Source organism: Pinus tabuliformis, chromosome 6 (assembly GCF_031772625.1).
Source record: "Pinus tabuliformis cultivar Carrire ecotype Pingquan chromosome 6, CPIR1, whole genome shotgun sequence".
Lineage (NCBI taxonomy): Eukaryota > Viridiplantae > Streptophyta > Pinopsida > Pinales > Pinaceae > Pinus > Pinus tabuliformis.
Genome location: NC_142292.1, coordinates 1,569,184,103 through 1,569,211,251, shown reverse-complemented (window position 1 = coordinate 1,569,211,251; position 27,149 = coordinate 1,569,184,103). Strand labels below are relative to the sequence as shown.

Sequence of the window (27,149 nt, the reverse complement as noted above, 5' to 3'; positions counted from 1 at the left end):
ATATTCTACTACTTCCAAAGCTTATAGGTTGTATGATGAGGAGAACAAGAAATTTATTCTTTCCAGAGATGTTAATTTTCTTGAATTTCACACAAATAATTCCACCATTGATAGACAACTAGCTCATTTGGAGAAATTTGCATATAAGAAGTTCTATTTTGAATCTGATAATGATGTTCCACACACAAAAGCGGGGGTTCCCATTCCGGATCAGTCTTTGGTTCTTCCATATTTGACTCATGAGAATATTATTGCTGAAGAAAATTTGGATGATAGTAATGTTTCTACATGACCAGATATTGCTCTTGAAGAGCATGTTCTTGAGCCCGTTTTTCAAGATGAGCAACCATCACAAACACTTCAACAACATTTACAAAGATCCACATGTGCTCAGAGATTTCCAATCAAGTATGATGATTTTAAATAAGAAGTTCTTCTAAAGGTGATGTTACTTCGAGTTTAGGTAACATTTCTCATGATTGCGGATTCAATCATTGTACAATTAGCGAACCTAGTTGTTTTGAAGAAGCTGCTAATTGTGATGCATGGAATGATGCAATGAAAAAGAAATATGATGCACTTATTAAGAATGGACCTTGGAGGTTAGTGGATCCTCCTACAGTTGTTGGTTGCAAATGGGTGTATAAGATCAAATACAAAGCAGATGGTTCGCTTGATAAATACAAGGAAAGTCTTGTAGAAAAAGGCTACACTCAGAAGGAAGGTGTTGTCTACAAAGACACATTTTCTCCTATAGAAAAATGGGGCACAATTAGAACTCTGTTTTCTCTTGCAACTCAGAATAGTTGGAAGATACACCATATGGATGTTAAAACTAATTTTTTGAATGGCGATTTGAAGGAGGATGTTTATTTGTTTCAACCTGAAGGTTCTGCTATTAAAGGCAAAGAGCAAAAGCTATGAAGGTTGGTTAAGGCTTTGTATGGACTAAAACAAGCATCTCGTGCATGGTATGAAAAACTACGTGAACACCCTCTCAAGTTGAATTATAAGTTATTTGATGTGGATGATGCAACTCTTTTGTTAAGAAAATTGGAAAGACCATTGTATATTTGGTTGTGTATGTAGATGATTTGATGATCACATTAAATAATGATGGCTATATAGCGTCTGTTAAAAGAGAATTATTGAAAGTTTTTGACATCACAGATTTGGGTTTATTACATTATTATTTAGGGATTGAAGTTGATCAGAAACCAAAATATATTTTCATTTTTGAAAAAAAAGTATATTGGACAAATTTGGGATGCAGGATTGTAATCCTGTTGCTACTCCTATGGAGTAGAATTTGAAGCTTACTTCCACTAAAGGAAGTATGTTTGAAGATCCAACAAAGTACATGCAACTTGTTGGAAGATTGAATTTTCTAACTACTACTTGATGTGACATAGCTTTTGTTATAGGGATACTTTCCAGGTTTATGCATCATCCATGTGAAGGTCATCGGAATGCAACAAAGGGAGTGCTCAAGTATTTGAAAGGCACTCGAACATATGGCATAAAATATTCCAAAGTTGCAAATTTCCATCTCACCGGTTATTCAGATTCTGATTTTGATGGTGATAAGAAGAATGGATTCTCTACTTCTGGTTATTTGATGAGTCTTGGATAACAACCATCTATTGGAGATCACGTAAGCAATCTGTTCCTGCTGATTCTACCACCGAAGCCGAATATTCTGCGACAACTCAAGCTACAAAAGAAATCATTTGGCTTCACAAAACACTTGAATATTTGCAGGAGAAACAAAAGGATTCAACTCCACTACTCGTTGACAATTCTTCTACAATTCAGTTGGCCAAGAATCTCAAGTTTCATGATCGAAGCAAGCATATTAACACAAAAATATCCCTTGATTCGACATTCTCTAGAGGCCAAAGTTATTCACTTGACAAATTGTCCTACTTCAGAGCAAATCACAAATATATTTACAAAGCCACTAGGATGTGAAAAGTTTAAAAAGTTCAGAATTTTACTCGGCATGTCAGATGTCCCTTCGGATTAAGGGGGGAATGTTAACTAATCCTTCAAGATTGTTATTGTATAATATGTAATTAGTTTTACATTCCGTTTTTATGGTTAATAAGTTACCGAGACACAATTGTCTCTTACCTAGATTGCATATGTATAAATAAGTAATTTTATCATTAATATGATGCTCTTTCATTGTGGAGTTTATTCAGGCTGGTATAAATGTGATCGATAATTTGGTGGATAGCCATGTCTATTCCCATACCAATAAATCCATATATTAAACCATGATCAACCATGATATGGATTTCAGTAAAGAGGAACAGAAATACGTTCAGCTCCCTTAATAGCACAAAATAACAAAACCCCAGACCTATGAATATCAATATTGAAAAATCTCAAAATGAAAATTTCTCTCCCACCAATGGAATCCTCAACCAATAATAATTAGAACTACAACAATAAAGACTTGAATAAGGGAACTAGGAATTGTGTAACTAAAAACAAACTCAGGATTTTGAACACTAATGTTGAACTTTTGTAACTGATAACTCTAATACAAAGATAAGACCAAAGAATTGCACATTTATAGTTGTGCAACAACGTAATAGTTAAATTTTCTAATTTCAATAATGAAAAAAAGATTCTTTCTTTCTTTTTCCAAGGATGTAAAAAATCATAATTGTCATTACAGCAAGCAACCAAAATGAGATTCGTAATAGCTTGTGCGGTATTAGATCTAAGACTTTTGTGATCCATATTGTAGATAAATGTCTTTCGGATTACTCACATCATTAGGATTTGGTCGACGTTTCGAACAAACTAATGTGGTTCATCCTCAGGACAAGGTGAGAAAATCATTCAATCTTCAAGAATAAATAGCATGGATGCATCATTGCCCAGAGTTAGCCATTGGAAACTAGCCGTTGGTGATTAGTTAATCAAGAAAAATCCAAAACGACAGTAAGGAATTATTTATTAAAATATCAAAATTTAGTAATAAAATAGTTGTTAGGAAGCATAATTATATATATTAATAATGGATAATAATACTATATGGGTTGGGATTTAGTTACAAGGTATTATTTAAGAATGGGTCATAAATTAACGAGTTAAAATGAGTTATAACTATTAAAAATAGTTGTTAGGGGTTTTATATAACCTAATTAATAAAATATTGAATAATAATAGGGTTAAGAGTAAAAAATATTATAAATTTATAAAGTGGTTAAGAATAAGATAAAATTATTATATATCAAAAAGAAATTAGGAGCTTAATAAATATATATTTTATTAGGAGCTAATAAAGTAAATTAATATATATTTTATTATAGATTAAATTGATTTATAATATTATTATTATGAATTTAATAAAAGGGGAAATACAAGCTACAAAATATGATATATTTATAAAGGATATGAGAGAACTTAAATTAATAATGATAAACAAAGAAACAAGAATATGGAAAAAAAAAAAAAAAAAAAAAAAGGGAGAGGAGACAGGGGGTGTGGAATCACGAAGAAAGGGCCGGAACCGAGCTCGGACTTAATTTCCAACCATCATCCCTATTTAGATTTTTGGCATGTCTCTCAATCTCTATCACCTCCCTAAGCTTCTTATGGTGGAAATGATCAACCCTAGCAATAACTCGAGAATCCTCAATGCAAACATGGTGCTTGGATTTCTTCGCATGTTTAGCTAGAGTCGATGAGCAAGACCGATTGTGCCTGATATCAACAGCATTCTCATGAATCCTCTAGTTAATTGGCTGACCCGTTTCTCCAATATATGAAATACCACAAGAACATGGAATAAAGTAAACATCTTTTGTGTCCTTAGGGTCAACAAGGCGTTTGATCGAACCAAGAGAATTTCTGATGGTATTGAGAGGTTTGAACGAAGAGGAAACAATATTCTTTCTAAGAATATGGGCAATCCTATCTGTGGTCCTTAAACGAGAGATGAACCTTGGAGATAGGATCAACACGAGCAGTTTTAACTCTTAACACTTTGTTGGCCCTTTGAAATAATTTATGACCCATTCTTAAATAATACCTTGTAACTAAATCTTGACCCATATAGTATTATTATCCATTATTAATATATATAATTATGCTTCCTAACAACTATTTTATAACTAAATAAAGATATTTTAATAAATAATTCCTTACTGTCATTTTGGATTTTTACTGATTAACTAATCACCACCGACTAGTTTCCAAAGGCTAATTTGGGGCAATAATGCATCCATGCTATTTATTTTTGAAGATTGCCTGGTTTTTTCACCTTGCCCTGAGGAGGAACCACATTGGTTGGTTCGAAATATCGACAAAATCTTAATGCTGTGATTAATCCGAAAGACATTTATCAGTTTATACGATAATTAATAATAACAGCCCTTCGAACTACGGATGCTTTCTTTTCTATTATGTAAATCAAAAAAATCTTCATTTGATAGCAAGCCAATATAACATAATGATTTATCACGTATTCTGTTTTTTTCCTTTAGCCAATTTTTGTTCAGATGCTAGAGTGACGATAAGTTATAAATTTGTGTTTTATAATTTACACAGAAATTTTCAAAAATGCTAAATCCAGTAGTTATATATATTCACACCACATTTTAAAGTACAACAATCAGTTCAGGGTTATCTTACTCCATTCTTTTTAATCCCAAGAATAAGTTAAAGAAGAGCAGCATAACTTTTTTAATCCCAAGAATCAGATAAAGAAGAGCAGCATAATGAGATTCCATTACCATCAGCCCCACTTTCATACATCAACGACGATGGAATGGCAGCGAAGTTACCATTTCACCGAATAAGATTAAGAATTAAGAGAAAATATTAAGAATTAATATCGATTTTTCTTTTCCGCAATTTAAGAGAAAGTTCTGGGAATTTCTCATCAAAAGGAAAGGACAGATCATACCGAGAGCCTTTCCTGCTCCCGCTGCTTTATTATGTACGATGTGAATGTGCACATTTTTCTTTTGAAAGCAAATCAATGTGTTACAACAATTTTTTATGGAGTTGTTTTTAGTGTGATTTTTTGGCAGTTTTTATTAATTTTTTATGGAGTTGTTTTTAGTGTGATTTTTTGGAAGTTTTTATCGTAGGTTTTTGGGTGTAATTTCTCTAAAATCAGACAAGAATTTATTGAAATCACAAGTTTGATGGGTAATCCTTTGCAATCGAAATGCCCTAGAGATTTTCCAGAGTGTTGAATCCATATATACAATAAAAAACTAGTTTAAATAACACAAAATAAAAATTTCACTAGACCAAAAAATCCCACTAAAAATAATTCCATTTTTTTTTATTTCCCGACCAATGTAACACAATTTTTTATCACGTTTATTTTTTTTAGATTTCCCGACAATCAGTTCATGGTTAGGAGTTCAAAAAAAAGGGCAGCATAATCAAATTCCATCACCAACCACCCCACTTTAATACATCAACATACATCACCCGACAAGATTCTGTTTGGAATAATTCAAAGGGATCGGATAATTTTCATTATGTGACTATTAAACAATTTTTTCGAATTTCATTTAAAAGAAAATATTAAGGATTTTTATTTTTATTTGAATAAAGCTATAAATATATTTTCAAAATATTGTGAATTTTCTATTTTTGATATAAAATTTAAAGCAATTTTCCTGCTTAGTATAATTTTATTTTATACTCTTTAACTTTATAGACATTAAAATAATTTTTTTTTCTTTCTTTCTATATTCTTTTTTTTTAACTATATTAAATATTTTCACTTTCTGAACTAAAAAATTATTGGTAATTTTCTTCAGTAAATGTAAAGAAAACACAAGTAAAACACATATGTTTAGTTTGAAAAGAGAATATTTTTCTGCGAATGAGCTTCACGACTTTGTTTTAAAATTGATAACTTCCATTGAAAAGAGAATCTTTTTCTGTGAATGAGCTTCACGACATTGTTTTAAAATTGATAACTTCCATTGGTCGGGAATTTTCTAAAAGCGTCATATTTAGGTAAAAAAGCAAAACTCCCTCTTATTTCAAAATTATTCCATTTCTTTCCTGAGCTTAAATTGAAGCATATTTAGTTTGAAAGGAACTCTCTCGACTTTAGTTTACTCCAATAATTTGCATTATATTATTTAGTCATTTTGTATTCCTTTACATTTCAATATGCAAAACTTTTTAATATTTATTTAATAAAGGAAAAAATGTTTTTAAAGCAGTAATATTAATATATTTATTTTAAATATATATATATATATATATATATATATATATATATATTATTTTTAATTTTTTTAATATAATTTTTATTTTTTATTAAAAAATATTTATTCATTATTAAAAATATCAAGCAAATCTTTTTATGAGGGGAAATTTTAGGAATTATTTGTATTTAGAAAATTTTGATTCTTATAAGCTTTTAGTAGATCTAAAATTGAAATGGATCTATGCTAGTTTTGAGTTACATACTCATAAGATATTTTAACTATCATAACTTTTTTCTTACTTGCTTTATATAATATATATGTAGTTAACATTGAAATATATTATTTTTGGATTCACAATCTCTACATTAAAATGTAAAATTATTAAATTATTTTTATTATTATTATTATTTTAAATGTTACATATCAACTCCATATTAAATATTGAAAGAATTATAAATCCCCTATATCTTGAATTACAAAAAACTTATAAATTTAATGGGAACTTTCTCTTTCTTTTCTTAATACATTTTGAAAGCATTTTTTTTCAAATAATCACTTATCTTCTTAAGTATTAAAAACCTATTTAATTTTGTGATGAATAATTGAAAACTTAAATATAAATAATATTATTAAAAATTTATATGTATATTTTTAAATATTTAAATAAAACAAATTACAAACTCAAGAGTACATATCCGTAAAAATATTTAATATTAAAATTTAATTTATTAAAAAAAATTATAAATTATTTCATACACAATATCAAAATTCATTAAAACATAAATACAACTTTTTAGAATTTCATTACTTTGAAGTACAAATATAATATAAATTGGAGTTAATTCAACTATATATTATTCATTACGATTCATTCTCTGTGAGCGTTAGAACTATAAAATTGCAAATGTCAATTACAAAACGTATATGTTTTAAAGATTATAAGTCCTTTAACAAAAACCCACGCATGTTTCAAAGTGTAAAGTGTCTTTCCCGTTATATACTATATCATTATAAGATTATTCTATATATAAAAGAGGTTGGTAATAAATATGTTTGAAGGTTTATGGTTGAAAATTTATATAATGGAAGCATAATGTGATATATTTTGGTCGTAAGGTATTTCTTTCCGATTTTTGTATTTTTGTATTTTTATTTTTTTTTTATTTTTTTTGTCTTACGTGTTTTACTATGATCTGTCTGATCTGATATTAGACAATTAAAATCAAAAATCTTGTTATAATTGAAACAATAACCATCGAAACTTAATCTTTTTCGGTTGCTTATCGCAGCATGAGAGGGCTTGGTGTGCAGGAAACATCTCCTTCGACACCTCCACCATGGTATTCCACGGACCGAGATTCTACACCTTCACCATGGTATTCCACGGACCGAGATTCTACTAGCAAGGTGAAACGAAGCTTTTATGAGGGTTGTCTGGTAAGTTATTTGAGACTCTCGAGTTAGATTTTTCAGGATTCAAATGTCTGAGAGGTGTTGATAAGGGGCTCAGGGCATTGGGGATTCAACATGCAAGATTTGGTAATAAATGGGTCAGGCTTTGAGCTGCAATGTCTCCAATGAAAATTCCTTCTTCTCTGTTGTCCACCAACGGGATTTGCAAAGGGTGGAGGCTGCTCTCTTGAAAGGAAACTATGTCAAATTTGTATTTTTGTTGTTTGTGACTGAACAGGCAAGGTTCACACTGCCTCAAGATTTAAACAAATCCGCCCTTGTTTGTATGTTTTTTCCCTTACACAAATCCACCCTTGTTTGTATGTTTTTTTCCCTTATAGACGACCAGGGAGCATGCCACTACACCTTGCAAACACAAACAATTTCCTTTCAAACACAACCAATTTGTTGTAATGAGTGGGTCACTTGTCACAATTAGTTCTGAGACTAAAAATGTAAAAGGGTAAATATAGAACTATGTGTATGATGTTTTTATTGGTGGTCGCCCAAGTACAGAGACATATAACTCAAACCAAGGATTTGATCTCCAAGAATGAAAACTCGGCCACTTCATAAAATGGCTACCAGCTTTGATGAATTCGGTCCTTCGACACATAAATTTTCCCTCAAAATAGTTTTGGAAGTGATGAAAAATTCATCTTCCAATCCAAATATTTCGACCTTCCAATAAGCCACAAGAATTTCTGCTATTCAATCCCAAATATCAGGTTGTACACAGTGATCTAGAATATGGGTGTAACCCTCTTGAATAACTCAACCTCAATCTGAATTTAGTAGAGAATGATTCATCCCTCCTTAGATCAATCACAAACTCAACAGGGATTTTCTAAATAATTTATCTATCCTTAGGAACTCGAGTCTCTGATGTTTAGCTTTTAACGAATAAAACCTTAAGGATATGAAATCAATATTAAGTAAGACGACCACCATATGAGGAGTACCACTTCAGAAATCAACCTCCTGAAATGGATGATTCAGCATGTTACAAGTGGCCCAGTCAATATCTACAACTCAGATCACTCTATATTGCAAGAATTTGCCAACAAAGTCATTACAGTGGTTGTGGGTCTTGAGAATGAGAAATTTCAGAGCATAAGTGAAAGTCCAATTGCAGGCCAAGCGTGGGTGGCTCAAAGGATTACTCCTTACTACCGTTAAAACTTAAGAATTCTAATCATCGTAGGGAATGAGGTCCTTACAAATAGTGATGGGTCGTTAGACTCTGCTATGCTACTCATCGATGGTGGGAGGGTGTTGTCTTTATTGCTAACTGTGGTGCAACAATTTTCTTGTATTCAACAACTTTTTGTGTACTCTAATCGTGATCCCTCTCCAGTTAATATTAGTGTAGTTGTTGTCTTAAGTGGGAAACTTCCTTATGCCAAGAACTTACAAAACAAGTTGTGAGAGTCTTAGGAGGTTGTAAAGCATGCACAAATGATGCCTATTTTTATAGGTCATGATAAAGTGGATGATGTTGTCATTTACAAACGTGGAGAAATATATGTTCTAGTTTTTCATTCTACAATTCCTGAAGAAATGGAGGATGTTTTTTAATGGTTGTCAGTAACCCTAGAACTTGAGGGCAAATTCTCTTAATTACAAAACCTATTTGCATAAAATTCTGGAGCAAAATTTCAACATTAACATGGTACCTGTAGTTGATCTGAGGAAATGCAGGAGTTTTGGTTAATACTAAAAACTTGAGTGTTGAAAAGATTCATATTAATGGTTGTCTTCTAGCCCTATGAGCATTATTATGGTTTGTAAAGGACATATTGACATAAATTATGACTTGATTAGATGGCCTAGTTGTGTGCATGGATACATTTCAGCATGTGAGTGAGCTTGTCTTTCTCACCATGCATTGGTTGATTTGAGCTACCTGAATGAGATCTATGTGGCAAAGGATTATATGCATGACATGAATTGTTTATTAGTTACTATATGGATGACAAATGTGCAGTTGTATAAGGTCAATTGATGCCCTTGATGATGATATGTTAATGATACATGGGTTTCTATATTATTTTGTTCTTTGTGATGGTTTATGAGCAGTTTAAAGTTAGTTTACACTGCTGGTCCAAAGCTTGAAAAATGTGAAGGAGAGAGCTATGACACAACTATATAAGACCTTGTCATTTTTATCATATTCTATTCTATCCTAGTTAGTCAAGAATAGTTGACATTCATTGCAAACACATTGATATTGCCTTTTAAACACAAATAGTTTGTTGTAATGAGTGGGTCACTCATCACAATTAGTTCTGAGACTAAAAATGTAAAAGGGTAAATATAGAACTATGTGTATGATGTTTGTTATTGTTGGTTCCCTAAGTACAAATAAAAATAACTCAAACTAGGGATTTGATCTCCAAGAATGGAAACTCGATCCCTTAAGAAATATGACTACCAACTTTGATGAATTCGGTCCTTCAACAGATAAATTTTCCCTCAAAATAGTTTTGGAAGTGATGACAAATTCAACTTCCAATCCAAATATTTCGACCTTCCAATAAGCCACAAAATTTTCTGATATTCGATCCCGAATATCAAGTTGTACACAGTGATCTAGAATATGGGTGTAACCCTCTGGAATAACTCAGTCTCAATCTGAATTTAGCAGAGAATGACTCAACCCTCCTTAGATCAATCACAAACTTGATAGGGGTTTTCTAAATAATTTATCTATCCTCAAGAACTCAACTCTTTGATGTTTGGCTTCTAACTAATATAACCTTCAGGAGATGAAATCAATGTTATGTAAGACAACCATCATGTGAGGAATATGACTTCAAAAATCAGCCTCCTGCAATGGATGATTCGACCTGTTACAAGTGGCTCAGTCAAGATCTACAACTTAGATCCCTCTATATTCCAAGCATTTGCCAATAAAGGCATTACAGTTGTTGTGGGTCTTGAGAATGAGAAAGTTCAGAGGATAAGTGAAAGCCCAACTATAGGCCAAGCTTGGGTGGCTCAAAGGATTGCTCCTTACAACCCTTCAACCTTAATAATTTAGATCATTGTAGGGAATGCGGTCCATACAAATAATGATGGGCTGTTAGACTCTGCTGTAGTGCCTACAATACAAAACATTCATTTTTGTTTGGTTTCTTTAGGATTGTACGACAAGATTAAGGTATCTACTCCACATAGTATTCCTATCCTTTCAAGTTCTTTTCCTTCATCCTTCACAACTTCTAATAGTTTGGTATGAATTATGAAGCCTCTCCTCAAATTATTGGATGATACAACTGCTCCATTCACGGCGAATGAATATCCTTATTTTGCATACAGAGACATTTCCAAAGAAGTTTCATTGGACTATGTGATGTTTGGGCGGTCTCCATGGGTTTTAGATCCAAAAGGGTTCACCTATAACAATATGTTAGATGCTCAAATTGATTCCATTTACTCTGTTATGGATTCTTTGGGTCACAATGATACTATCCATGTAACTTTCTTTGAAACCAGTTGGCCTAAAGGAGACACTGATGATATAAGAGTGAATCCTAAGAATGCTAGAAACTATAACACCAGAGTCATCAAACATTTAACTTCCAATGCAGGAACTCCAATGAGGCTTAATAGAGTCATAGAGAACTTTATTATTTTTTATATTTTTAATGAGAACCATAAGCTAGGGCCAACCACTGAGAGGAACTTTGGGCTGCTAAACATGGATGAATATGATGTAGATTTGCATTATTTGTTTTTGTTTTTCATATTTAATCTGATTCAATACATCAAGTTTCCATAGCTTGGGCATTGGACATGAAATTATTCTTCTATATTCTAGTTTATGCAATATAATCCCTCTGATAATGTATACCATGTCAAGTCGAAAAGAGCATGAAATTGGTTACTTTCTCTAGAATTATTATTTTCACATTAATAATTTTAAAAAATACTAAAAAACCAAAAACGTTACTTGTACAAACCCTAATAATTTTTGTTTCTCATGTCATACCCATCTTGCAATTCTTTTTTTGGTAACGTAGGAGTATATGATACTTAGGATCAAAAGAAAGACAAACTCTAGCACCATTCTTCTTCTTGAAATTATTCAAGAATACAGTCCATGTGTTAAGTTCCATCAATGTAGTCTTGATGTTAATATGTTCCACCTCTAAGTCATATGAAATTGCCAATGCAAGAAGTATTTCTTCTTTCTTCTTTTTATCATAAGTGAAGGTTCCTTTTTTATTTATTTAAGGAAACATCAAGAAGTAATTGGACATTATGGTAGGTAAATACTTCATGTATGTGAAGCAATCAATCTATGGAGTTATGTACTAGGCAAACTCCTTTCTTTGCCAAAGCAGAGGCATTGGACCAGGCAAAGGCTTCATTACACAAGGTATGGCAAGGAATACGTCACTCACATAAGGCACGTGAAAGTAACGTCTTATAAGGTCCTGGGTCTTGAAAGATCCAAGAAAGCAGGCATAACACATTCTCTCCTTTTAGGGCCTTTAAGAGTGAATAGAGATATAAATTACCAGAAATTTTGATATTTTTTTCAAATAGTTACTTCATGTAATCACTTTCTATTCTAGTCTTAATTTTAAGCATTTTCCAACAAAGGCACTACAGTTGTTGTGGGTCTTGAGAATGAGAAAGTCCAGAGGATAAGTGAAAGCCCAACTGTAGGCCAAGCTTGGGTGTCTCAAAGGATTGCTCCTTACTACCCTTCAACCTTAATAATTCTGATCACCATTGGGAATGAGGTCCTTACACATAGTGATGTGTCGTTAGAATCTATTGTAGTGCCTGCAATACAGAGCATTCATTCTGGTTTGGTTTCTTTAGGTTTGGATGACAAGATTAAGGTATCTACTCCACATAGTATGCCTATCCTTTCAGGTTCTTTTCGTCAGGCATCCACAATTGCTACTGGTTAGGTACTAATTATGAATCATCTCCTCAAATTCTTGGATGATACAGGTGCTCCATTCATGGTGAATCAATATCCTTATTTTTCATATGGAGACAATCCCAAAGACGTTTCATCGGACTATGTGTTGTTTGGGCGGTCTCAAAGGATTTCAGATCCAAAAGGTCTCAACTATAGCAATATATTAGATGCTCGAATTGATTCCATTTACTCTATTATGGCTTCTTTGGGTCATAATGACACTATCCATGTAACCGTCTTTGAGACCGGTTGGCCTTCCAAAGGAGACACAGATGATATAGGAGTGAATCCTGAGAATGCTAGAAACTATAACACTAAATTTATCAAACATATTACTTCCAATGTAGGAATTCCAATGAAGCCTAATAGAGTCATAGAGAACTTTATTATTTTTTCAATTTTTAATGAGAACAATAAGCTAGTTCCAACCACTAAGAGGAACGTTGGGCTGCTAAACCTAGATGGATATGATGTAGATTTGAGTTGTGGTTAGTGTGCATCTCCTCCTCCACCATATTCACCTCTTGCAAGCCCACTGCCTAGCCCAATTTCTTTATTCTCAAGACAACCAAAAGGTTCAAGGGGAGGCCTTGGCAATGTTGTTTATTGCATTGCCAAACAAAGTTCTGATCCATTTGTTCTTCAAGAGTCTTTGGATTTTTCTTGTGGGCTGGGTGGTGCCGATTGTGCTTCAATTCGTCAAGGTGGACCTTGCTATAATCCAAATGCCATCCATGCCAATGCTTCAAAGGAAATGAATAGTTCCTATCAGATTCACGACAAAAACTGTTGGAATTGTGATTTCAAAGGCACTAGTCTGGGCACATTTTTTGATCCAAGTAAGGATTCCACTAATTTTCTCTTCTAGGAAATGTCTTCCTTTAATTTTTCCTTTTTTTTGGCTACTTGAAACATATGATGCATTATTTGTTTCTGTGCTTCATATTTAATCTGATTCAGTACATCAAATATCCATAGATTGGGCATTAGACATGGAATTATTCTTCTATATTCCAATTTATGCACTATAATCACTCTGATAATGTATACCATGTCAAGTAGAAAAGATCATGAAATTGGTTACTTTCTCTGGAATTATTATTTTCACGTTAATAATTTTAAAAAATATTAAAAAACCAGAAAAGTTACTTATACAAACCCTAAGAATTTTTGTTCCTCATGTCATACACATTTTGCAATTCTTGTTTCTAGTAGCGTAGGAGTATTTGATACTTAGGATCAAAAGAAAGACATGAACTTTAGCACCATTCTCATTCTTGGAACTGTTCCAGAATACAGTCCATGTGTTAAGCTCCAACGATATAGTCTTGATGTCCATCTGCTCCACCTCTAAGTCATATGTAACTTCCAATGAAAGAAGTATTTCTTCTTTATTCTTTTGATCGTAAGTGGAGGTTCCCTTTTTTTATTTAAGGAAACATCAGGAAGTAATTGGACATTGTGGTAGGTAAGTACTTCATGTATGTGAAGTAATCAATCTACAGAGTTATGTATTGGGCAAAGTCCTTTCTTTGCCAAAGCAAAGGCATTGGACCAGGCCAAGGCTTGATTACACAAGGTATGGAAAGGCACATGTTACTCAAATAAGGCACGCGAAAGTAAGGTCTTATAAAGTCCTGGGTCCGAAAACATCAAAGTAGGCAAGCATAGCGCGTTATCTCCTTTTAGGGTCATTAAGGGTGAATAGAGATATAAATTACCAAGCATTGTGAATTTTATTTAAGATAGTTACTTCATGTAATCACCTTCTGTTCTAGTGTTAAAATGAAAAGAAACAATTTTTGAACTTGATATGAGAGCTGAGATTAAGTTGTGTTTCCATTGATTCTGTCTAGATAACTCTATTAATTTGGGGTGAAAAGAGAAAAAATAGGAAAGGAGTTCAATATTGGCTCTCTTTTTCTTAATCTAACATGGTTGAAACAGGTACAACATCATTTACCGCTATGAATTGAAACTTAGGGTAAGTACTTGAAGTTTGTGCTAGAAAAGGCTAGGGAAGCTCTTGCTGGCCATAACTTAGGTTCTATTGTACTGGAAGTTGCCTGTGCAGAAATCTCAAAATTGGCTTCAAAAATGTCCACTAAATGCCTCAATAATGTTTTTTTCTTTTTTACATGAAATTCCATCATTATACAAGTAACAACAACATATGGTACATGATATGCATAACCTTAATCAACAATATCAGGTCACATATTATTCAATGGAGAGTTGTTTGACATCAAATGAGAGTTCTGAAAAGAATCTAGATCGGAATATGGGAACGTTGGAAAGAAAATATTGAGAACATTAAATAATAGAAATGTACCTTTTTGGCAGACTGAGACCAGAGAAGATGTCATTTTCTGAGAATTGAGTGCCACACAATTGGGTTGGGAAGAAAATTTAAAACAAGATGAAAAATTTATGTCCTTTACAACTAATCCAAAACATTCAGACAAGAATTCAATTCCAACCAAAGGAAATTTATGGGAGAGGACCACAATTTTTAGGGTACAAACAAAATAAAATGGCTATGGCATGTCTAATGCAAGGGAAAAATAGATGGAAGTAAATGGATCATGTGTATGACAACAAGTAATTAAATGAGAAGTGCCTAGGAGCTTCTCTTTGCATGAATTTTTCCACAAGGGTGAATTGGTAGGGCTTCATAGGGATGAAGTTGAAATTCCTTCAGTTAGAAATAACAAGCTTTCCAAGCTCACTGAATAATTAGACTTGAATGCTAATGATGACACTAGTATAGAATCCAATTGTAGGGAGTTCGATTTGAATGGTTTTGAATGGATCATATGACAATTAATTTTAGCAAATCATTTAAGAAATCTATACCTTCAATCTTTGACAAAAACCTTCATCATTCACTAAATCCTAGGTTCATGAATCAGAATCAAGAGTGTGATTTTATGGTTCTTGATATATTATCTAGAAGTTGAACTGCTAAAATATTTAGACAGGCCACTGGGAGCTTATTCAGCATATGTATTTATAATACCACTACCTAGATATGAAATTCGGGGAGCTTATATTGTTTCTCCAGTGAAGATTTGTGTTTATGTTTTTCATACACTATAGGCTAAGCACAAGCTATCGTAACCCACTGGATTGGATAATTTGTATTGTTTTGAAAGTATGGAGTAGAATGCTTATATTAAGTGAGTAATGTGAATGAAATTTTGATGTGGTGTCAAATTTGTATATTTTAGAGAATACATGAATTGGTATATATGCAGCAACAACATATGGTACAGACTATGAATAGCCTTAATTACTAATCTCAAATCACAGATTATTCAATGGAGATCTATTTGACATCAAATGAGAGTTATGAAAAGAATTTATATTGGAATATGCCGAACGCTGGCAAGAAAATATCGAGAACATTACAAAATAGAAATGTACCTTTTTGGCAGACTAAGACTAGAGAAGATGCCAATTTCCAAAATTTGAGTCCCACACAATTAGGTTGGGAAGAAAATCTGAAACAAAATGAAAAAATTGTGTCCTCTCCAACTAATCCAAAAGATTCATACATGAATTCAATTCATGATATTACCTCAGTTTAGATGCCTTTGTATAGATATCAGAACAAAAGAAAAAAGTTGTACTGCGGGTGATGATGGCATGCACATTATGATCATACTATCACCTGGGAATATTGTCAATACCCTGTACTACTGGGCTTCACATGTCACAACTCTATTATAATGTCTAACTCTATTATAATGTGTAACATATATGTGAATGATCATTATCAACATTTGTAGCTCAAATGTTAAAAAGTAGCAAACAATGCCCTCAGATTGACACTACGACTCCATATGCCCTCATTTCTCCTCGACACGATTAATTATCTGATTCATATAAAGAATCTCTCTATTCGAGTAAGTGTGGCAATTTTGATTACTTCATGTTTGTTGAAATAACATGTATGGTCTTCAACATGGTTTTTTATATTGTTTGCTCCTCTTCTGTAAGTAGAAAACGAAATCCTACAAAACACTCAAATTCCAACTGTATGATGACATGGTGTGCATTCTGGTTTAAATTAACTGGTTTTTTGTATTTTTCCCTTTTGTTTTGTATTTCACTTATACAACAAAGAAACATAGTTCTTAATCTTTTGTATGCTTTCAAATTGTTGAATTGGATTCCAATTGTATGATGACATGGTGCGTATTCTGGTTTCAATTAACTGAGCTTTTATATTTTTCCCTTTTGTTTTGTATTTCACTTATACAACAAAGAAACATAGTTCTTAATATTTTGTATGTTTTCAAATTGTTGAATTGGTTTTGAGTGTTAACCGCATACAAGATTTTTTCTCCAGATGTGTGTAGGTCACACATTCACTATTAATGCTACTCTTTCCTACGCCACTGCTTTATGTCGTTTCCTTTGCAACATTTAGTGGAATTGCTAGTATATTGCTTTGTCTAACGATTTTCTATTTGTTTTTAGGTGATATTCTTCTTTAAGTTAACATTTATCCATTTTTATATCAATTTATTATTACTATTACATAATGGTATGATCTGATAATGAGATCTAAGACAAATAATAAGGTATTACAGACTCATGTGCCTGGATTTGCCTATGTTATTTTATGCAATGGATTGATAAGATTGTGAAATACACAGACAATGAAGCAGTAAACAAAAACATAATAGAAAAAACATAACACACCAAATTTAATAAGGAGTTCACCCAATACTCCTGGGCTACATCTCTTGGTCTAGCTTTCAGTGGTGACCTCTCTATTATGTCTTCAAGTAGAGTTTTACAATAGTATGAGCTCAATTTGAGACTCACACAACAGAATACAAAACAATGAGGCTTTACTCGGATCCCCCAAGTCTCTTCTGAGCACACAGACTCCCCTCACTGGCTCTTTGTCTCTGATGCTCTATCTCAGCACTGCCTTCAATACTGCTTCCTTTGTTTTCTCTTTGTCTATGGCTTTAAAGCCATTCTGCTCTGCCTGTTCATTTCTACTTCTCGACTTTCAATCTCCCGGCCTCTGTCCGCTCAAATCCCTCTTCTAGCATTAAATAATCATTTCATAACACATTAAGGGGAGGTGGCCACCTTTTCTGCAATGGATGAGTGCATCGGGCTTATGAAATCCCTGAAACAGTAGCTTTCTGTTAACACATAGAAACACAGTCAAACACAGGAAAAGTCTACCAAACATTGCCTATCGGACTTCAAATGTCCATCAATCTGCCTTATACTCCTATCGAATTCGCCTTTGTAGCGATATCACATCTCCACCGTTGATCTCGGAGATCTAGATCCAATGGTTGAGATCCATTTCGGGTGGCTCTTTCGTTTGGGAGTTAACCGCCCAATGACGGTGGTGTTCTCTCTCCTCAGCTTGGACACGTGGCCGCCGTTGTATGGGATCGGGCGGAGCCCGGCCCAAACCACTTACCTCCTTTGGCCCGCCCGAAATCCCGCTTATATCGCGATTTCCCTTTTATATTAAAAATGCATAAAAATGAGAAAATCCTACCTTTTCGGACTTGAAATAGTGTTCAATGGCATTAATAAACCCTTTCAGGTCCATTTTATCACATCGGCGCTTTATCCTTTGTATTTTGTTTAATAAACGAAATACGCAAATATAAAGGAAATTGTTGTTTCCTGAAACTCAAATTATATCGAATATGCTTTATAATATTTATCAGGTCTAGAAATTGCATCATATACATGTATATGGATAAAGCCCCGCTCCATTGCATTTGTCGATAGTGATATTGTGATGCAACATGGGCCATTGATCTGCGCGCTTGATCGACGGTCCTCGTTGACCCCGCTCATTGCAGTCGCATATGTCATGGGGTCTCCGCCGATTGCCTCCCTTTGCCACCGTTGATTACGCTTTACCAATCAAATCTGGACCATTGATTGGCCAGATCCGATGGCTCCTGTGCATTCACTATTCATGCCTCCGATAAGCCTGTTTTCCACGGTTTCTTGGTGTTTTTAGCTCCCAATAGTGTAATCCGACTTTTCCATAGGTTTTCCTTATGTGATTGTTTTGGTCTTTTGAATGATTTTAAAGACTTAGAGAGTATTCTAGGATCCATTTGGATCACACCTTCCCACTGAAAAAGGATTTTGGACCAGCAAAAGCTGGTTTTAAGCATAAATCAAGTGAGGATACAACTTCCCCACTTGACCAATCTCTATCCATTTTGCATTGCTAGGTTTTGAACCTTTGAGTCCAATTCTTAGGTACTCAAAATCCCCTCTACGCGTGGTTCTCACCTTCCTGTCTAGAACTGTATCTTCCTGCAAGTCATTGAGATATTCAGGCAACAGATCATCAATAGAAGGCAACTGACTTTGCTCTTCGGGATCTTCAATCAAAGAAGGTTCAAATAGTCTCAAGCTCTCTGCATTTACCACTAAATAGATGTGCATGTAAGCTGGAAAATCAAGGTGGAAAGCATTCTCACCAATTTTCTCAAGTATCTTGAAAGGCCCATACCTTATTGGCTTCAGCTTCTTTCCTTCACCTTGGACTTTGTCCTTGCTGATATACAGGCAGACCTGATCACCAACTTGGAAGTTATGCTCCATCTGATGCTTTTCATGCCTTGCCTTGTACTTGGCTTGGCTCTTTTCCAGCTATTCCTGCACTGCCTGGTGAATTACTTGGATCTGTTTAATGAACTTGGTTGCTTTGTCCACATCACTATGTCCATCAACCGCTATGTCTTTCCCAAAGACAAAATCCAAGGGAGACTTTGGTATAAAACCAAAACAAGTCTCAAAAGGAGATCTTTGTGTAGAAGAATTCTTAGCATGGTTGTAAGCATGTTGCACATAAAAAAAATGCTCATCCCAAAGCTTGGGATGCTTGCTGCAATAACCCCTGAGCAACTGGATCACTGTCTTGTTGACCACCTCTGTTTGGCCATCTGTTTGTGGATGAAAGGTTGTGCTCTTCTTCAGTCTAGTGTCCATCAATTCCCACAGACTTGACCAAAAATTCCCAACAAATCGGGAATCTCGATCAGATACTATGGAAGTGGGTAACCCAAAGTGCACCCAGACATGCTGAAAGAACAAATTTGTTGTTTGTTCAGCTGTAATCTGCTTGTTACAAGGTATTAAAATACACATTTTGTTGAACCTGTCCACAATAACATATAAATAGTCATGACCTTTTCTAGATTTTGACAATCCACCAACAAAGTCCATGGAAACACTTTCCCAAGGACGAGAAGGAACTAGAAGTGGAGTGTACAAGCCTAGTTTTCTATTGTTGGGCTTGCTTTTAGCACACATGATACACCCTTTGACATATCTAGAAACTGTTTCATGCATTCTTAGCCAATAGCAGAATCTTTGCAGCTGTTCAACGGTTTTACATACCCAAAATGACCTAATATCAGATAAGTATGTGCTTCCCTAATTATGTTCTCTTTCAGTTTGTGGTATGCATAGCTTTCCCAAATGATACAAGAGTTGGTCCTTAACATAATAATCTAATTCTTCTACCCTTTTGCCATGACATAAAGCTGCATATACATCTTTGAAATCTATATCTTGAGCACATTATTCAATGTAGCTTTCATGCATTACTGTGTTATGCTTAATTATAGTAGATGCATTTATGATTGGTCTCGAAAACATATCTGCAACTTTATTATGTATGCCTTTCTTATATCTGATGACTAGATGAAATTGTTGTAGAAAACCCATCCACCTATAGTGTCTTGATTGCTGCAATTTAGTTTGTGAGTGCAAATATTGAAGTGGTTGATGATCAGTATGTATAATTGTTTCCTTTCCCATTAAGTAATGTTTCCACTTCTTTACAATCTATACTAATGCATACAATTCTTTATCATATGTGGGATAATTAATTACTGTAGAATTAAATGTCTCAGAATGGTAGCATATGGGTTTACCATGTTGCATCAACACTGATCCCATGGCATAGTCACTGGCATCTGTTTCGATCTCAAATGGTTTTTGAAGATCTGGAAATGCTAGTACTGGTGTTGTACTAATTTTTTTCTTTCAAGGTGTCAAAGGCTTTCTGTTGTTTGCCTCCCCACTGAAACACCTTGTTCAATCCTGTCAAAGCATGTAAGGGAGCTGCAATTAAGGAAAAGTTAGCAATAAACTTTCTCCAATATTGTGCTGCTCCTAGGAAGCTTCTAACTTCTGTAGCATATTTGGGTTTAGGCCAGTTTACAATGACTTCAACCTTAGAGGGATCTATCTTCAATTCACCACCCCCTACAATATGACCCAAATAATTCAAAGATGTTTTTCCAAATTCACATTTTGATAACTTAACATAGAGATTTTCTTTTTTCAAAACATCTAGAGTCTGCTTTACATGCTTCAAATGTTCTTCCCATGTTTTACTGAAAACAAGAATGTCATCTAAATATACAATTACAAAATCATCAATAAAAGGCTTGAGTACATCATTCATAACTCTCATGAAAGTGGCAGGAGCATTAGTTAAGCCAAAAGGCATAACTAGCCATTCATACAACCCTTGCTTTGTTTTGAAAGCAGTCTTCCATGCATCTTGTTATGCTACTCTGACCTAATGGTAGCCACTACGTAAGTCCAACTTGGAAAAGTAAACAACTTCTTTCAGTTGATCCAATAGATCATCAATGCGAGGAAGGGGATAACGATTCTTGATCGTTATTTTATTCAGTGCTTTGTAGTCAATGCACATCCTCCACGATCCATCTTTCCTCCTCACCAACACGATTGGAGATCCGCATGGTGACGTGCTTGGTCTTATGAACCATTTCTCGAGCAGCTCCTGTACCTGCTTCTTGATCTCCGTATTCTCTAAAGCAGATAACCTGTACATTCCAATGTTAGGCAGTGGAGCATCTTGCTACAAATTAATATCATGTAAAATTTCCCTTTTGGGTGGCAGACCTTTAGGTTCTTAGAATAAGATATCATATTCTAAAACAACTTTTTCTAAATTAGCTTTCTATTTAGCATCACAGCCCTCAAATACATTGTTTTATCAGGGTTCTTTTCCTTTAAAACCATCAGTAAAATTGCTTGCATGAATTTACAGTTCTTTTCATCTGCCCTGAGTTTATGAGAGTATAATTATTCTTGAGTTTATGAGCTCTTACAATATATTCTATTCCATCTTTAATGAGTTGATACTTATTTTCAGCTCTAAAGAAAATGGCTTTTCTATCATACAAGTAAGGACTTCCTAAAACAATTCCACATATATCCAAGGGAACAATATCTAACTCAACCTCATCTACAAATGCTGACCCAAAAGAAAACCTAAGTTCACATTCTCTAGTCACTTGTATCTTTGCTTTATCACATACCCAACCTAATGGATATGGCTTCTTGTGAGGTGTGGTTAGTAATCCCAGCTTCTTTACAATTGCTTCAGAAATCAAGTTTAATTGTGAGCCAATATCAAACAAAGTATCAATCTTTTGATGCTTGGAAATAACTCTAATATGAAAAAGCTCATGGCTTTTCCTCTCATTTTCTTCATTATCAATAGTTTGTGCAGAATTACTCATAGATGCTTCAGAATTTTTACCTATTATACTTGTCGCTGTGATTGTTGCTTCATCACCTGAGTTTGACCCCAAATCCTTCTGTATAGCAGCAACAATCTTCTTCTTCTTGCTATCAAACTTCTTGGGTTTCAGCTCCAGATGCAAAGACCAACAATGTTCATCATCATGTCCATCCTTCTTGCAGTGAGTGCATGAAGGTTTGGCCTTCTGTACAACATTTTCCTTCCTCTCTTTCCATTTCTGCTTCCTCTTTTCCTTGTTCTTGCTTGCAATGGGTTTTGATGATCCCCCAATCTCTAGGTTCACACTCTTGCCTCTACCCTCTAGATGTGTAGCTCGAACAGATACCTCATCTATGCTAGTAGGGTTAAACATGAGAATGGTGTGCCTCAAATAGTTGTGTAGACCGCCTATATACTTCAACAAAGTTTCAGGTGAGTCTAAAGAAATGCCTAGAATTAAAGCTCTTTTTCTAAATTTTTGGGTGTAGATTTGTACACTTTGCCCCTTCAATTGGCGAAGAGTTTGCCAACTCATTATAGCTTGCTGCATATAAGCTAGTGGATAGAACTTTTTTTTAATGGCAGAAACAAATTCACTCCAGACAGAAAGAATTTTACCATGCTTCTTCAAGTCAGCTTGTGTCCTGTCTTCCACCAGACTAAGCTAGTTCCTCCAAGGTGTAGGCTAGCTAGCTAAATTTTACTCCTGTCTGAGTCAATATTCTGCACCCCGCAATACACATCAATCTGTCTAATCCATTTATCTAGCTTTTCTGCATCTAATTATCCATCATACACTGGCAAATAAAATTTTACATCTAATTTAATCAAAGATGTTTTCTTCTTTTTATTTTCAGGACTATCAGGAGGTGTGGATAGAGGAGGCTCTTTTCCTTTCCCTTTTCCTTCAGAATGGTCATCTAGAAGAGGTTCCTCGGTTCCTTTGTCTTGTTTGGAGGTTGAAGTATCTTCACCTCGCCCTTTCTTAAATTCTCGGTACATCTCTTCTACCATGGCTCTCATGGTCATGAAATTGTCCATGAACTGAGAGTCTGATTCCAAGGGATTTTCTTTGGGCATTTTCCTCCTAGGATAGAGTCTACCAATTTTTGAGTTAGCCTCAACCAATTCTCCTTCTCCTAATTTGAGCTTTAACCTAGTTAGAATTCAACAACCTATCACAAGCTTGTCTAACCTTAGCAACCTAAAGCTCTGATACCACTTGATCTGATAATGAGATCTAAGACACATAATAAGGTATTACAGACCCATGTGCCTGGATTTGCCTATGTTATTTTATGAAATGGATCGATAAGATTGTGAAATACACAGACAATGAAGCAGTGAACAAAAATATAATAGAAAACACATAACACAGCAAATTTAATAAGGAGTTCACCCAATAATCCTGGGCTACATCTCCTGGTCTAGCTTTCAGTGGTGACCTCTCTATTATGTCTTCAAGCAGAGTTTTACAACAGTATGAGCTCAATTTGAGACTCACACAACAGAATACAAAACAATGAGGCTTTACTTGGATCCCCCAAGTCTCTTCTAAGCACACAGACTCCCCTCACTAGCTCTCTATCTTTGTTGCTCTATCTCAGCACTGCCTTCAATACTGCTTCCTTTGTTTGCTCTCTGTTTGTGGCTTTAAAGCCATTCTGCTATGCCTGTTCATTTCTGCTCTGTCCGCTCAAATCCCTCTTCTAGCGTTAAAAAATCATTGCATAACGCATTAAGCGGAGGTGGCCACCTATTCTGCAACGGATGAGTGCATCGAGCTTGTGAAATCCCTGAAACGGTTGCTTTCTGTTAACACAGAGAAACACAGTCAAACACAGGAAAAGTCCACCAAACATTGCCTATCGGACTTCAAATGTCCATCAATCTACCTCATACTCCTATCGAATCCACCTTTGTAGCGATATCACATCACCACCATTGATCTAAGAGATCCAGATCCAACGGTTGAGAACCATTTCGGGGAGCTCTTTCATTCGGGAGTTAACCACCCAATGAGGTTGGTTTTCTCTCTCCTCAGCTTGGACACGTGGCAGCCGTTGTATGGGATCGGGCAGATCCCGGCCCAAACCACTTACCGCCTTTGGCCTGCCCGAAATCCCGCTTATATTGCGATTTCCATTTTATATTAAAAATCCATAAAAAAGTGAAAATCCCACTTTATTGGACTTGAAATAGTGTTCAACGGCACTAATAAACCCTTTCAGGTACAGTTTATCACATCGGTGCTTTATCCTTTGTATTTCGTTTAACAAACGAAATACGCAAATACAAAGGAAATTGTTGTTTCTTGGAACTCAAATTATATCAAATATGGTTTATAATATTTATCGGGTCTGACAATCACATCGCATACATGTATATGGATAAAGCCCTGCTCCATTGCATTTGCCGATAGCGATATTGCGATGCAATGTGGGCCGTCAATCTGCGCAATTGATCGACAGTCCTCGTTGACCCCGCTCATCGCAGTCGCATATGTCATGGGGTCTCTGCCGATTGCCTCCCTTTGCCACCATCAATTGCGCTTTGCCGATCGGATTTGGACTGTTGATCAGCCAGATCTGACGGCTCCTGTGCATTCACTGTTCATGCCTCCGATAAGCCTGTTTCCCACTATTTTTTGGTGTTTTCCGCTACCGATAGTGGAATCCGACTTTTCCATAGGTTTTCCTTATGTGATTGTTATGGTATTTTGAATGATTTTAAAGACTTAGAGAGTATTCTAGGATCCATTTGGAAATACGATTGCGAAATACACAGATAATGAAGTAGTAAACAAAAACATAATAGACAACATATAACACATCAAATTTAATAAGGAGTTCACCCAATACTCCTGGGCTACATCTCCTGGTCCAGTTCTCAGTGGTGACCTCTCTATTATGTCTTCAAGCAGAGTTTTACAACAGTATGAGCTCAATTTGAGACTCACACAATAGAATACAAAACAATGAGGCTTTACTTGAATCTCCCAAGTCTCTTTTGAGCACACAGACTCCCCTCACTGGCTCTCTGTCTACATTGCTCTGTCTCAGCACTGCCTTCAATACTGCTTGCTTTGTTTGCTCTCTATCTGTGGATTTAAAGCCATTCTGCTTTGCCTGTTCATTTCTGCTTCTCGGCTTTCCGTCTCTCAGCATCTGTCCACTCGAATCTCTCTGTTAAGCGTTAGCAAGCATGGAATAATGCGTTTAGGGGAGGTGGCCACCTGTTTCACAATGGATGAGTTCTTCGGGCCTTTGAAATCCCTGAAACGGTGCTTTCTATTAACACAGATAAACACAGTCAAACACAGGAAAAGTCCGCCAAACATTGCCTATCAGACTTCAAATATCCATCAATCTGCCTTATACTCCTATCAAATCTGCCTGTAAATCAATATAACATCTCCACTGTTGATCTGGGAGATCTAGATCCAACGGTTGAGATCCATTTTAGGCAGCTCTTTCGTTCGGGAGTTAACCACCTATTGAGGGTGCTTTTCTCTCTCCTCAGCTTGGACACGTGGCAGCCATCATATGGGATCGAGCGGAGCCCGGCCCAAACCACTTACCGCCTTTGGCCCGCCTGAAATCCCGCTTATATCTTGCTTTCCCTTCTATATTAAAAATGCATAAAAATGTGAAAATCCCTCTTCTAGCATTAAAAAATCATTTCATAATGCATTAAGGGGAGGTTGCGACCTATTCTGCAACAGATGAGTGCATCAGGCTTGTGAAATCCCTGAAATGGCTACTTTCTCTTAACACAGAGAAACACAGTCAAACATAGGAAAAGTTTGCCAAACATTGCCTATCGGACTTCAAATGTCCATCAATCTGCCTTATACTCCTATCGAATTCACCTTTGTAGCGATATCACATCTCCACTGTTGATCTGGGAGATCCAGATCCAATGGTTGAGATCCATTTTGGGTGGCTCTTTCATTCGGGAGTTAACCATCCAATGAGGGTGGTTTTCTCTCTCCTCAGCCTGGACACGTGGTAGCCGTTGTATGGGATTAGGTGAAGCCCGACCCAAACCACTTACCGCCTTTGGCCTGCTCGAAATCCCGCTTATATCGCGATTTCCCTTTTATATTAAAAATGCATAAAAATGTGAAAATCCTGCTTTTTCGAACTTGAAATAGTGTTCAACGGCATTAATAAACCCTTTCGGGTCCATTTTATCGCATTGGCACTTTATCCTTTGTATTTCGTTTAATAAACGAAATACGCAAATACAAAGGAAATTGTTGTTTCTCGGAACTCAAGTTATATCGAATATGGTTTATAATATTTATCGGGTTCGGCAATCGCATCGCATATATGTATATGGATAAAGCCCCGCTCCATTGCATTTGCCGATAGCGATATTGCGATACAATGTTGGCCATCGATCTGCATGCTTGATCGACCGTCCTCGTTGACCCCGCTCATCATAGTCGCATATGTCATGGGGTCTCCGCTGATTGCCTCCCTTTACCACCGCCGATTGCGCTTTTCCGATCGGATCTGGACCGTTGATCGGCCAGATCTGACGGCTCCTGTGCATTCACTGTTCACGCCTCCGATAAGCCTGTTTTCCATTGTTTCTTGGTGTTTTCGGTTGCCGATAGTGTAATATGACTTTTCCATAGGTTTTCCTTATGCGATTGTTTTGGTCTTTTGAATGATTTTGAAGACTTAGAGAGTCTTCTAGGATCCATTTGGATCATGCCTTCCCACTGAAAAAGGCTTTTAGACCACCAAAAGTTGGTTTTTAAGCATCAATCAAGTGAAGATACAACTTCCCCACTTGCCCAATCTCTATCCATTTTTCACTGCTGGGTTTTGAACCTTTGAGTCCAATTCTTGGGTACTTAACATCCCCTTTGCACGTGGTTTTCACCTTCCTATCCAGAATTGTATCTTCCTGCAATTCACTGAGATATTCAGGCAATAGATCATCAATAGAAGGCAACTGACTTTGC

General features: G+C 35.3%; 1 pseudogene; it reads right to left on the bottom strand.

Moving 5' to 3' along the window:
• LOC149264769 (cell division cycle 20.1, cofactor of APC complex-like) overlaps positions 1–25,338 on the bottom strand; it is a 39,894-nt pseudogene extending 14,556 nt beyond the window's left edge.
• Positions 25,339–27,149: the final 1,811 nt, after the last annotated feature.